This window comes from Python bivittatus, unplaced genomic scaffold (assembly GCF_059951505.1).
Source record: "Python bivittatus isolate LINGU-HERP-01145 unplaced genomic scaffold, Pbiv_v1 ctg000310_np1212, whole genome shotgun sequence".
Lineage (NCBI taxonomy): Eukaryota > Metazoa > Chordata > Lepidosauria > Squamata > Pythonidae > Python > Python bivittatus.
The window spans coordinates 6,731,280-6,746,024 of NW_028277054.1; the positions used below are offsets into that span (position 1 = coordinate 6,731,280).

The following is a 14,745-nucleotide window of genomic DNA, read 5'->3' on the forward strand; positions in this document are numbered from 1 at the left end:
GGGTGGCCTCTGGGGAGTGGGGCCCCCATCAACCGTTTCTCCTGTGTTGGCTGTGTTGGCTCCATCTTGTGTTGGCTCCTGTGTTGGCTCCATCTTCTGAAGTAGGCCCTTCCCTCAGCCTCTGACATGTCCAAGTCAGAGGAGACCAGAGCACACACCATGGGAATTGTTTAGAATACAATGTGTGTGTGTGTGTGTGGGTTTTTAAGGGGAAGTGAGAAAAAGAGAAGGCATGAAAATGATATTGTCTAGAAAATTTAAGTTCAGTTTCAGTATGCTTCAGTTGTGCATGCAAAGCTCTGTACAAAATATAGCCTTAAGAGAGAGCACCACAGAGAATCCCTAATGGAGTATATCAATTCTGCTGTATAATGAAATAATTTAAATTAATAAAAACCATACTGAGTCTTTTATAAGCCAAGCAGCATTTCTGATGCAAGCATCTCATTTTGAATTCATTTAAACAAGAAATATTGTTTTGAAATCCATAAACCATATTCCGTGGCCTCGTGCTTTTCAGACTCCGGGGATTACACTTAACATTTCCTCTTCTTCTTGGGTTTCCTGGAGTATGAGAACACACGTTGCTGCAAAAACTGGAGGGGACAAAGAAGAAAAGCCAAAGAAACATGCATCATGATCTTTAGGATCTGGAAGAGACTAGATTTCTCTTGAAAATACACTGAAAATTCAGCTTTGATCATCTTTACCCTGAAATCTCACCCGCCTTGGATTTGAATATTTCATTCCTGTCTGACCTATTTCATGATGTAGTTGCTAAGGGGTTAGGAGGTGAGAGAGAGAAATCAGGCATCTTATCTGCTTGCATAAAAGTGCTAGTTTGAAATTTTGTTCATTCTAACTTCTAAGAACCTATACACACATTTCTAGGGGGAAGATGCTCCAGAGCACTGATGTTCCACCCATCCTGTGCTCTGTGCTTTCCTATCAGTAAATGAGAAGCCAATGGTAGCACTAAGACAAGTGTGGGTGATCTTGAAAAGGCTAAGCAGTGTTGAAGCTGGTTAATATTTGGATGGGAGACACTAGGAAATCCCAGAACTCTAGACTAAGTGGAAAGTTGACAAAACATCCCAGAAGGACTAGTGGGAAATCCCTTCTGTATGGTTAAGGAAACCACATGCCCATGTGACCCAGAGTGAACTGGATTCAAAGGAGTCTTTATTTTTTTTTTTACAGGTCTATCATACGTATATGTAACACATGCACACATGTGGGTACATGTGGGTGTGCAAATAAAGGAGACAAGTCTGCAATAATAGATGCAAGAATTCATCTGCCAGAAGAAATACTCTAAGAAACTCAAAGGTTTGAGTTTCAATAGAAGCCTTCATGATATCTATTTTGCATCTGTTTTGTTTTCTCTTCCCACAATGCAAAGAGCAATTGGCACACACTCTGTGTTGAACATTCCTCTTCCAGATCACTTTGGATTTGAAAAGGACTTCAGGTGGGGCTACTGATACCCTGAATAGGTGATGGGATTCAGCCATTCCCACCATGGAGAGGAGCATGACTGACTGATTTCCATCTAGGCATGAAAGATAAGTTGCTGGTCGGGAATAAATGGTTTCAAATTGAATTCAGCTCTGCAATCATGGTTGAACATTCAGGGATACATAGGAAGAGGTTTTAGAGCTAAGCATTTCAAGTTTTCCTCTTCTCTTCTTTTGACTTAATTTGTTTTGTGCAGTCATTTAGCCTCCAGTTCATTCCGCTTCATAAATTTATTATACATTGTTAAATTTCAGTGTTCTTACCAAAGAACAAGCACATTTATGGTGGCGCAGCAGCTTAATGACGCCGAAAGTTGCCGGCCAGAAATGGCTGACGCTTCGGCGGTTCGAGTCCAGCCTTCGCGTTAAACAGGGTGAGCTCCTGTTTCCTCCCCAGTTCCTGTCAACCCAACAGTTCAAAAACTTACGTGAGTAGATAAATGGGGACTCTCACTCTGGTGGGAGGAAAAATGCTGGCGGCGCCTTGCAAAAAAGGAGTTGGGAGCAGTTGCCGGTAAGCGCGAAAAACTGTGCGCGCCCGAAAAAGGGTGCGAAGCAACGGAAACCCCGCCTCCTGCGCTTGCCAGCTGGGCTCTGCCCTAGGAAGGAGGCTCTGGCAAACCACTTCTGAAAACAGTTGCCTTGAAAACTGCAAGGACTCGTCCAAGCAGTCACTGCAGGGTCAGCAATGACTGAGCGCAGACAAAAAAAAAAATAAGGAAAGAAGTAGCGTTGTTTAAGGAGAAGCTGTTTTTGACTTCTACTTGTGAAACTTAGCAATGACAATAAAGTGTGTGATAGTTGAGCCCTGATTTTATCCAAACAAGATCTGGTAGGGCATTTAGTCAAATGCTTCTGCTTCTGTGTTATACATCATTTTTTCTTGTCCTTTCTATTTACATCCCTCTTTCCTTTCTTTCTCTGCTCTGCTCATGGAGGTTTCTCACCCAGCCAATGATGGACTCCAACAGTCCCTTAAAATGGAAAGACCAACAGGCATGATAGGAGAAATTTGGTGAGAGGCCTTCAACATCTGGAGATGAAACTCATCCTGGAAAAACAGCTTGTTACTGTTGGCAGAAGTTGGATCAATGTAACAGAAGTTGTCAAGCCACAGTTCTCATCACCCTTAGCTACAATGGACAATAATGAGGCAAGGAGAACTTGCAGTTTGACAACAGCTGGAAGGCCACACATTGCTTTGTGACAGATGCTGTTTGCTTTAAAGGAAATCCCATTATTTCCAAAGGGTGTGCTTAAAGTTCAATCATTAGTCTATCTTACTTTGTCTGGCCTCTCCAGAGACCCCCTATTTTTGAAGGATGACAACCAAGATGGTATGTCTCAGGGAACAATAAGAAGCTCAACTTGGAAAAAGGAGCTTCTCAAGATCAAAAATGGATGAAGCCCAAGTTTCAAATACTCCCATTGAACTCACCAGAAACAAAGGAGACAAGGAAGGAGGACCAGGCTAGCCAAAAGGAAAACCCACGGTCTTCAATAACCGCTTCGTTTGTGTAATATCCAGTATAAACTGACATTGCAATCAATGTAGCACCAACTAGGAAGAAATAAATTGAAACATCTCAGAGGTGTAGGATCAGTTCTGAAGTTCCATGGCTAGTCATGATAATGTGAGTGCACACAGCACACAATGAAGATCATCAGTGCATAAGCGGCCGGAGCCAAGGTATTAGGGAAAGCATACACATAGTTTCAGGGGATTAAGTGCCATTAAAGGAAACAGGGGAAGTGACAAACTGTGGGAAAGTTAAGCTTAAGAGGAAGTGGTTTAAAGTACCTGCTCGTAGGGGAACCTGATTGCAAGAAGCTGGAACTAAAACATCTTAATCATGCCTAGCTATGAAAGCGACCTCAAAGGTGGGTGAAGATCTGAGGCTCAGAAGAGCCTGTCATTTCACAGAGCACACTAAGCCAGGGTTCAGTCACTTTTTCAGGTCCTGGATACCACTGTAACCCAAGACATGCATTCCTTTGCAAGGTTTCAGCTTTCTTAACTTGTGAGGTTGGACCAACTTGCAACACCAGCACTAAGTCATTCTTGCAGGATGCATTCACACAACACATTTAGCCACATTGGACAAAGACCTAGCAGAGGCTTCCTCACCTCATGCGAAGATTGCTTAGCATTCACCCCAGCCTGCTTTTCTATGGCTTCACATGTTGTGCAAGCCCAGCCCACTTGTTTAACGGACAATTCAATAGGTCAACTCTAAATCTGCATGAGACAGATGTTTCACATCAGTAAGGTGCCTAGCAACACTATTCTTGTCAAAGCAGCCCATGATACAGTTTACCTGAGCGGGGCACATTTTGTCACATCTCCTCCAGAACACTCAACAATGTGAAGGAGAACCTACCTTCCCTTTTTAGAGACAAGAGGAAAACTTTGCTTCATGAATCAGTTTCAAAGGGGTATTTCATTTTAAACCAAAGGGAATATAAAAAGAAAACTCATGGCCTTTCATTTTAATAAATTAGCTAAGAATGAGCTATGGCTTTATGGCTATTTGGTGTTCATCTTGTTTTAAAGAGTATTTCAGATTGATTCTATAGCCTTTAGGTTCAGATAATCTGAAACAAATTTATTGTTCAGTATGAGTGATGGTATTCTTAATAGATCTTGGGAACTCATAGGGGGAAACAGTTCAGGGAGAAAACAGGGCCATTACAAAAGGGATTATTGAGTCCAGGAGAGGGGAGAAAGTGTGAGAAAGAGAGTGTCTTTGCCTTAATTATACTAGGTATAAAACTTGTGAGATAATTACTTGGGGAGGCTTTCAAGATTCTGTTACACTACCCTACTAGCACTAAAGATCTTTCTAGAAATCCAAGTATTATAAGTTGGATTTAAGTTGGATAAGCAGGAAACTATGAGCTGGCCAGCTTTGCAATGCTTGCACTGCAGCATAGGGTAATTAATAGATTGGGCAATGGATAAACATATAAAAAGATATGCCTTGATATGTTTAGAGAAAGGTTCCAGTGGAAATTATTAATGAATAAATACTGCCACGGGATAATAAGAACAAGTTTAACAGGTTAGGGTTACGGTAGACTTGTGAGCTCAGCACATCCATTCTGTGTCAGAAGGGGAATTTTGTGATGTAGATACCTGGCATTAAGATGCTTTCTTTGAAATATTTTGACAGTTTCTTGTTCGTCTTGAATATGTAGAGCAGTAGGAGGGCAATGGTTAGGAGGGCTGAATATGATGCTGCTGTTCCAAGAAAGCCGATGACGAAGACATTATATTCTGCAGAAGTATAATGATAGCAAATTGTGTCAGAACGCAGAAGCGAGTCAGGACTTTTGAGTTACATTACTCATAGGTTGGGTTCACATAACACTCTAAGCCCGAACTCCAGGTTAATAAATACAGTTCCTATGTTGACATTATGGATTATGCCCAAGCAAATCAACCTTATGGTGGCTGTGTATCATGGCTTGTTTCAAACAGCATTCTAATACAATGACTGGGTTTTGACAACAACATGGGTCACAAACTGCCCAGTCCTTAGTCTAATATATCGTGCAAATCCAATTGGTGTGTTGTTATTTTTCCAAAGTCCAATAGTTTATTTTAAACTGTTGGCCACCTTGGGAATCTAAAAGCTAGGAAGGCAGAAATAAAAATTCATAAGAATACCTCAAGAAAAATGGGTGGAGACAGGCAAAACTATAAATGAGGTTAAGAAGGGAAAGTGGGTGGGACCAGACTCTTATATCCAAAGAGACAGGATATAAATTAATATTTAGTACTAAATCAGTTGAAGCTATCAATTAATAAAAATGTCTCAAAATATTTTTCAGATTTAACTTCATCTAAATATCATCCTCAAATCTCAAATGCCAACCATTCTAGATATTCACTTTTTCTTCAGCAGTTTTTCACATCTCAAAACTTTCAGGAAAAAAAAAAGACTACCCAGCCCTCTGCATTATAAAGTGCTTTTCCAGATGTAGCCAACTAAAAGACTGGTGGGCAATTGTATTGTTAACAATTTTCAGTGGCAAAGGAGAAGAGGCTCTGGAAGCTGAGACATTTCAAAAGAGACCTATGAAGCCTACTGGCTCCGATGTTCAAAGAAATGAGCCACCTCAGAAGTTAAGTGGCCCAGGTGGTGTCATATGCTAGGTCCTGACAAATATCTTACCCCAACCTCGATTCAAAGATGAGCAACTTGAGTCGATGCAGGATACCTTCAAGTCTTCATAATATATCCCCCAGGGAGTAGGACGAACAACCCAGTTATTGGTGAACAGGGCACTGAACAACAGTGCAGAAGAAAGACACAGAAGAACTGGGCTGATGATCTTTAGGAAAAGGACTGGCCACCACATAGTTAGTATTCCTGATTCAGGAAACTCCAGGAAGTTGAACTTCAGTTTTGGCTTCAACTCCGAGATGAGGTATCTCAAGGAACGTAAGATGAAGAAGGATGAAAAAGATGGAATAATACCACGGTGGAGGTGGTGGAGTGTCCCCAATTAAGAGCAATGAATTGCTTGGAGCAAAGTACATTATGCTAACGATTTATCACTAGGTTTTAGAGATCACAGAGAGACTAGGTGGAGCTTGGATATCACCAGTTTCAATTATGCCACTGGTGTTTTCAGTGTGTTTCAATATTGGGGGTAGGGCAGGCAAAATTAAGCTGGTGGGGACTGGAAAAGGTTTGATTGAATTCTAATTCACCTTAAACATAAATAAAGTAAAAAATAATTTCTTTTCCCTGCCCCTACCCACTACTTTAGGGATTGCCATCTAAAGGCTGGATCTGGTATTTAGCCTCTTGGAGGGGGGGGGGGGCAGGGGGAAAATGCACTCCTGCTACAATTCTGAGGTCCTTACTCCAGGCACCAGAAGGCTGGAGCCTAACCTTGCTGCTGGGCACGTGTCTAAGGCTAACCCAGCCCAGGCAGATGTTACACACTGTAGTTGTCTGGTTGAGAATTCCCCTAATTACATCATGGAATTCCAGAAATGTTAAACGGATGGCTGCAATGCTAAAAACACTTCCTATATGAATCTTGACTCTCCAATCACAGTAAAGTGGCTGATTTTTTCATCATATCCATATGCCTTTGAGTTTCCCTCTAGATCAGTGTTTCTCAAGCTTGGCAACTTGAAGATGTGTGGACTTCAACTCCCAGAATTGCCCAGCCAGCATGGGTTGAAGTCCACACATCTTCAAGTTGCCAAGCTTGAGAAAACCTGTTCTAAATGAAGTGTGGGCAACATTTTGGTACCTGGGAGGCTGTCTTCAATATTTGGATGGAAGCAAGGACTGGAGAAAATCTTAATTTTCATGGAGAAAATCCATCTAGGAGTCGAAAATGACTTGATGGCACATAATCAGTCAAGAACTGCAGTGAGTGGGCTGTATTAACGTACAAGATCTGGGCTGCAATTTTCAATTTCCGCCTGGGTTTTTTCCTTTGATTATTTTTGTTCTGGGTTGTAAAACTGTGCTTAGCATCCATGCATTTCCGTCTTCAAAGCGATGGTAAAGCACTTTGCTGAGCTTTAACTTCATGGTCAGAGGAGGGTCTGGGGAGCCAAAAATGGGGCATCAGGAGTCACAGGTTGAGCAATCTGTAATGATTCCATTGGCCCAATTCAATGCATATAACTATCATTGAGATACATACAGCAATCCATCCGTATCTGAGTCCAATTTTCTCAACAGGAAAAACTTACTTCTAACTATTTCATTAGGATAAAACATAACATACATACAAAATGTCAATACTTCTTGCAAGTAAAGAATGAGTAGAATGGGAATGGTCCACATTGGAAATGTTCTTCTTGAGATATAGGTGGGTGGGTGTTTTAAAGAAGGCATGGAGTTTTTGTTTTTAACAAAGGTGGATGTTCAAAATTGGCAGCATCGATTTGCAAGCAGAAGTGTTGATGTATCTGAGATTCTACTTCCTCATTCTGCTAATTATGTGTTAGTTACCTGCAGGATTAATTTCCAGAAATGTGCCAATATCTGCATGAATAGATGAGCCATTGAGCCTGCTTAAGCAAGCTAAACACACCTGTTGGGTGTGTTCACTGGAGTTCTAAGCAAGAATTCCCCAGTTGACTTAATAGCGGTTGTTATCTTGTTGACTTTTCTCCTCATTAAACAATTGTGTTCCAGGCTGTACCTGAGTTTTTTCCTTAATTTCTAGTGTATTTCATTAGCCAGCAGACTGAAATAATCTGTGCACACTGTGTGAGAGCCATGATGGGGCTTTCCAAGCCATTCCATTCCTTCCACCACTGTCCATTACAGATAATAATGTAAATCTAGAATTTCGCACATGCTTCGCAATGCCATGTGTTTGCTTCACCCCAGTGGTACATTCCCCACCCTCCCAAATTTGACACACAGAATGTGGTGGCTTTCCCCATACAGGGATCCCCAAACTTTTCAGCTCATTGACCTCTTCATGAAATTTCAGATTGACTCTCAAACATTTATTATATGAATATAATTTAATAAATACTACTTTAGATGATGATGATGATGATGATGATGACCACAACTCAAGGCCCCTCTCTCAGAAAGCTGACCATCCAACCCTGGGGAACATGGTCTTGCCCCTAGCCACCTCACCATCAGGACTAGGGACTGGTGTGGGGCTCTACAGAGACCCCAAAAGATTAATTGATCCCAATCAACCTTCATTTATCAACCACCTATTGACCCCCAGACATTTATCAACCCCTTGAATACTATCATTGACCCTTGGGGGTCATATTGACCACTTGGGAGAACCCTGAACTAATGTATCATAGGAATAAATATTGTTGTAGGTGAAAGAATCTTCAAATATTCCAGCGCAACTACAAAGCAAAATAGGCTCCAGCATTATGTATCCTTTGAAAAGCTCTTTGCCTATTTTGGTGGATCATCAAATTGGCTCATTGCTTGGCAGGAAAGATCAATGGATCCATCAGTGAAGCTTCAGTGCCAGGTTCCTTTTCTTTTCAATTGTCTTCTCCCCTTTCAACTATATCTGAGCTGCCATTTGTCCTATTTATAACCCCTGCCTTTGGTAAATATCAGACAAATGTTTATGACATGTACTTTACCCCGCTGCCACCAGAAAAATTATGCTGATTTATTGAACCAGCTGCTCTCTGGGTGAAGTCTTCTATTCTCTATGATTCTTCAGCCCTGAATCAAGCAACACTTGCTGAAGTCCAAATTCCAACAGGTGATGTACCCACCTCTGAAACATAAATGAGACCTTTATTTCTTTTTCATTTATATTTCTAGAGTTAGCCTCTGGGCAGTATACAAAGATTAAAAATGGAGAAAAAATACTTTAAAACCACAGATAAAAGACTGTCATATCAGGGGAGAAAAAAAAACCCTAAACTGTTAATATGACACAGTATTTCTTCCATAGTAGAGGGTCATCCTTGTTTAGCAACTGCCTTGTTTAGTGACTGTTCACAGTTATGACAGCGATGAAAAAGTAACTTTATGACCAATCCTCACATTTACAACTGTCACAGGTCTGTAAAGCAAAAGAGAGCTGAAGGAAGGCCATAAGCACAGTCGCAGTTTCACTTAGCGACCATTTTGCTTAATGACTAAGTTGCTGGTTCCAGTTGTGGTCATTACATGAGGACTCCCTGTAGGTACACAGCCCACCCTAGCTCAGAGCCTGGGGAAACAGCCAGATCTTGAAAGACAGCTGGATCAGAGCTGTTTGGTTCTTGGCAAGGGGAATGCTGTGACTCTTAACCGTTAACCACGGAGAATGATTAAAGGAACTGAGTATATTTAGCCTAAAGAATGGAAGTCTAAGGGGAAAGATGGTACAGTCTTCCAATACCTGAAGGGGATTAACACAGGGAAGAAGGTATGGAGTTCTCCAGTGTAGGTCAAGAACCAGCATATAGAAGCTTTATAGAGGGAGATCAAAATTCAAAACAAGGAGGAATTTCCTGACCATGAGAACTATTAAGCCATGGAACAGCCTGCCTCTTGTAGTCATGGGGGCTCCATTACAGACCTATTTCAAACAAAGCTTGCGTAGCATTCTTCTGAGATGGTATGAGGACTCTTGCCCTCCAAGGTTACTTTTCACCTCATACGATTCTAAATGGCAACACAAAGCATTGCTTGAAATTTGGGTATTCTTCTGAAATTTTGTGTCAAGGTTCTACATGTTCTTTGAATATGACTTCTGAAGTGGAGGAAGCCAAGTATGTTGAATGTGTAGATGGATAGGAATGAGATTATCTTTTCCCCAAATCTTGGAGAAATAAGGAAACATCTATTCCTTCACTAGCCCAATGTCTGTGCTCTTCACTCTAGATCAGGGTTTCTCAATCTTAGTAACTTTAAGACATATGGACTTCAATACCCAGAATTCCCCACGTCTTAAAGTTGCCGAGGTTGAGAAACCCTGCTCTAGATTCATATGACGCTTATGCCCACATGGGAATTTCTTTCTCAATCAGGTTATACAGAAAAAGTAGAGAACCCATGGTCCTCCAGGAGTTGCTGGACCACAATTCCTATCAGTCCTAGCCAGCATGGCAAGAAGATGGAAGTTTTAACCCAACAAAGGGAGCCACAGATTCTCCATAGGTTTTGCTAGGGCATGCTAGGATGTAAAGAAGGGCCTCTTATGAAGAGAGAGGTTTAGTTTCTAAGTGTTTGATACGTGTGACAACTGCATCTTCTTAATCTTTTCTGGAACCACAATGACTCCTGTTTTGCAGCATGTTTATTCATTGCAGGTAATAAGTGCACACCATCATTACTGTCACTAAAACACTTTCCACTCCCTTCAGGATTTCTCAAAAATGGCACTTAAGGGGGGACCATTTACACTGGGAATATGCAACCTGAAGACCCCAGCATTGCACAAATTGTTTGGAACGTGGTTCTCTGAAATCTTCAAATGGGAGAGAATTATTAAACATATGAGTGGAGAGTAATCATGTTAACTCTATTTAGTTGTAATATAATGTAAATGAAATCGGATCAGGTATCTTATTTTGTCCTAGTTGTATCCACTGCCTGCCACTCAAATGTACAACATGGCCTTGGCTCAGATTGCGATACATATTTATGATTTACATTCAAATGTTATAATTAAAGAGCTACTTGGGGTTATTCCCAAGCTGCACAGATCACCATGTTCATTTATACTTGAAAGGAGAAACGCCTACGTTGCTATAAAATCCAGTCATGTCATTTGCTAGTCTTCAGATCACTGGGTTGACTTTTACTTTAAATGACAGTGTATCTATTAAGGAAGAAAAAGGTATCGATTCGAATAACGGCTGAATTATTAAATCTAGCATCTCTCTCTGATTCTTTTAATGGCTTCACACTATGATTTTCAAAGCCCTCTAATGTGAATAGCAGGGCTGCAGCAGGGCTGGAACATTTTGACAATTTTGTAAAACCAGAAGCTTTTGTTTGGGGACTGTAAAGCTGGGTTGGCCTATCTATCTATCTATCTATCTATCTATCTATCTATCTATCTATCTATCTATCTATCTATCTATCTATCTATCTATCTCTTTCTATATCTATCTATCTATCTATCTATCTATCTATCTATCTATCTATCTATCTATCTATCTATCTATCTATCTATCTATTTATTTATGGTCCAAGACCAAGTCACAGAATTTAAAAATACAGCACGCCATTAATACACGCATAAGTAACAGTACATGCATATATAAAAGGAGGAAACCCTATAAAGTTAACAATTCACTGAGGGCACCCAATGGGTTCTGTAAGCTAAGGCAGTGAATAAAAAGGCTGCCACTGCCTTCGAAACACCAGGAGCGGAGGTGATCAGACTCAGGAGTGGATACCGGTGCCAGCGGCTGTTTGAAAAGGATGTGAGGAAGAGGCTCAATCTCCGTGTTGGAGCAGATACAAACTCAGTCCTCATGTGGCAGGTTGGCACAGTGACCAGCTGCCTCCCTAGTAGGGAGAACATCTAGACGGGCCAGGGAGAAGAGCCTTCTAGGTGGGGCATACAGAATCTTATAGAAGTAATTGGGGAGTGTCCAAGGGGAGGGGTTGGCATATTACTCCAGGTTAAGCTCAAATGAGGTTGTGTAGTTTCTGCCCGAGCATTTTGTGTGACCCAATTCAGCATGTTAAGCCCTAATGTGTCTTTGTTTGGTAGCAGGATGTTATGTAAGCTAGCACTCGTGTTTTGTTCATCTGGAGTGAGTTTAGTCTGTTTTGTGAACCCATCCTGAGAATAGGAAATCAAAAGAGCACCTGTTACAAAACCCTTGGGAGTGGTCCACACTTCTGCAAAATAGGTGATGTTCTCTGGACCCTTGGCATTCAGAACCATCTCAGAAAAAAAATATTTTGGGTGAGATTTGGGTTAGCTTGCACTCATTTCAGGCCAACAACAGGGTGTCTCCAAATGTTCTGCAAATGTTCTGGTTCAGGCCAATATGGGTTGCCTGGAAATTCTATGCAGAGACAGTAGATAGGTGTGAAGAAATTCCAGTGCTGCCATTCAATATATATTTACTGGTTAAAAGAAATGTACGACTGGATGTCCAGCTTATGCAAGGGACCAGTTGTACACAGTGTGGGGTATCTGCATGTAGCCGTTTTAACATACTCCGATGATACCAGTCAAGGCAGAAATTCCTATTGGCTCCTCAGAGTAAAAAATATATATTACTATCGTCTAGAAATTGGTACACATCTGCAGTCCTGCTATCCTCACTTCATATACTGGACTTGGATGGTGTAATGTGGCAGATGCTTCCAGCAGAAAGGAATAGATCTTAGCTAAAGTGACAGATGTACAGTATTTGGATCCAAAGTGGGTAAGGGTGCTTTGAAACTGACCTGGACATCCTAGTTAGACCCGTTGGCTGCTCTTTTCAAGAAGCCACATCTCTTTCTGGGCTCCAGGAGTAGCTATGTGGCCTCAGGAGAATACGTAGTTGAGTTAAAGAGGAGTTTGGGAGGGAAAAAAAGGGGCTGTTGACTTACTAAGCCAAAATTATCCTTTATTGCTCATAATCCTTAAAAAGCAGTCTCTCTGAAGCTTCATTCCCCCCTCACTCTTTCCACTTTTAGCATTCACACCTTCTTCTTCAGACAGGCTTTTCCCACTGACCGTAAATGGTCCATGGTTTTGTTTTGCTTTTTAATGTTTCATGCAAAGGGTTATGGAAATGTTTCAAAGACATAAATAAAGCTCACCTTCAAAATGTTGGCTCTATTTCTGATTCTTATTATTTTGTCAGATCTTTGGAGTTTGTATGAAGCTACTTTCTCTCTTTTTTAAAAACCAGTTTTTCTTCCTTCCCTTTCTCTCTCCACACCAAAAAAGGCCTTTAAAAAAAAAAAACTCTGTCATTAAAGGAAACCGACCTTTCCTGTAATATCACCCGGAAGGTGTGGCAGAAAGTAATATAGTACAGATAAACTCTCCTTCAAGTCATGCTCAACTCCTCCTGATGTCATGGAGAGATCCATATAATTTTCTTGGCAGCAGTTCGAAAATGGCTTGTCCCTGTGTTTGGGGATGATTTTCAACTTCCCAGTCTATCCTCCAATCACAGGGTTTCCTGCTGGTTTCCCATCCAAATACCAACCAGGCCTGATCCTACTTAGCTTTGCAAGATCAACCAAAGCCTACCACCTAGGTTGTAAGGAATATTGATCTCATGTCACGTTACCCATTTCATTAAATAATTATATAACACGCCTGCTCTCAAGCTGGCCATAGCTGACACCCGGAGGGGCAGGAAGATGGGGCCAATGTACAGTTTACAGCATGATATCCAAATGTCAAAAAAGGAAACAGCATCGCTGGCTGTTGCCATCCGTGTGAATGCTCTAGTGCAGTGTTTCTCAACCTTGGCAAGTTTAAGTTATGTGGACTTCAACTCCCAGAATTCCCCAGCCAGCGTGCTGGCTGGGGAATTCTGGGAGCTGAAGTCCACAAACTTCAAAGGTTGAGAAACCCTGCTCTAGTGGCATGAAGATACAAGAAATCAAGAGAGAGAGAGAGAGGGGATGGGGATAGTGTGTGGGGGGAGTCACACAGGTATCATTATGAACAATGATGTTGATGATAATGCAATTAGCCCTCCACCTACTATCAGTGTTCAAAGTAACTAGTGCTATCTTGCTTCAGCTGGTCCACTGTCATCCTGATGAGGCTCTCTTCAATCTGAGTATCTGTCTACAATCATTGCAAGCACCAGGTGGGAAGGTGTTCACTCTATAGGATCATTTAAGTCAGGCTTTGGGTTCTGTACTTTTGCCTGCAAACCCCCATTGTAATATTGCTTGCGCGATCCAGCCAATAAAACAGACCAATATTTCTGGGAGCTATGTCCCCATGACCAATTCCTGTTTTCTTTGAGTGCCTCGGTCCTGTTTCCCCAAATGGACTCATGATTCTTTGCTCCTTCTCATTCCATTTAAAGAAGTTGATCAAACCGGCACTTATAAATCATTTTTCAGCAAAGGTGAGGTGGCGCCCTTGAGAGCTGCCTTCTGCTGAGTCCAGTGCTTGGTCTATCATGCGCGGATCAGCACTGTGCTACTCCCTGGTGCCATGCGAAAAGGTAATATTTCTTTTCTTTTTCTTTTTTAAAGGCCCAGGTCCAGATGCCATTTGGTGAGATCCCAATAAAAAAAATTCACTTGGAGCCTGGATTAGATTTGAGCTCTGAATTGGGCAAATTTTTCCAACTCATCTCAATTTAACCCTTCAAGTTGTCCTCAGAGAAACTTTTAATTTTTCCACTTTTTTGTAAAGTAAGTGGGGAGGGGGGCTATGAGACCAGGGGGAAATACTGCTTTTCAGTTTTATGAAACAGCTTCATAGAAGCCAAGGTTGCCCCATCAGTTTTGATTTTCCAGAAGTAAAATGATAGATTTCTTATGTCCATTCTCATATCCCAACAGGTAAATGAGACATACATGAATGTTTCCATAGAGACGGATGGGTAAACTCCACAAAGAGAAATTCTGGCTGGATTGTAGCAACAAATATAGAGATGCATGGCATTTCAGTAGGTTTGGGGCGGGGGGAGAAATACATGAAGAGAGTGTAACATCTTTTTCTCCCCTTATCAGTGTCTCAAAGCCCTTCGAGTCTTAAGAACAACTTTCTTGTTAAGAAGGAAGAACTGGACTTTGAATGTCTGCAATGCTTGAAGAACTGGCTTGTAAAA

At 41.3% G+C, this 14,745-nt stretch overlaps 1 long non-coding RNA gene across 1 annotated transcript; it reads right to left on the reverse strand.

Moving 5' to 3' along the window:
* Positions 1–386: 386 nt before the first annotated feature.
* Positions 387–6,044, reverse strand: LOC148216118 (uncharacterized). Its single transcript, XR_015795993.1, has 4 exons — positions 5,696–6,044; positions 4,654–4,794; positions 2,956–3,078; positions 387–596 (listed from the first exon to the last, which is right to left on the reverse strand). It is a non-coding gene; the product is annotated as an uncharacterized LOC148216118 (long non-coding RNA).
* Between the last annotated feature and the right edge of the window lie 8,701 nt (positions 6,045–14,745).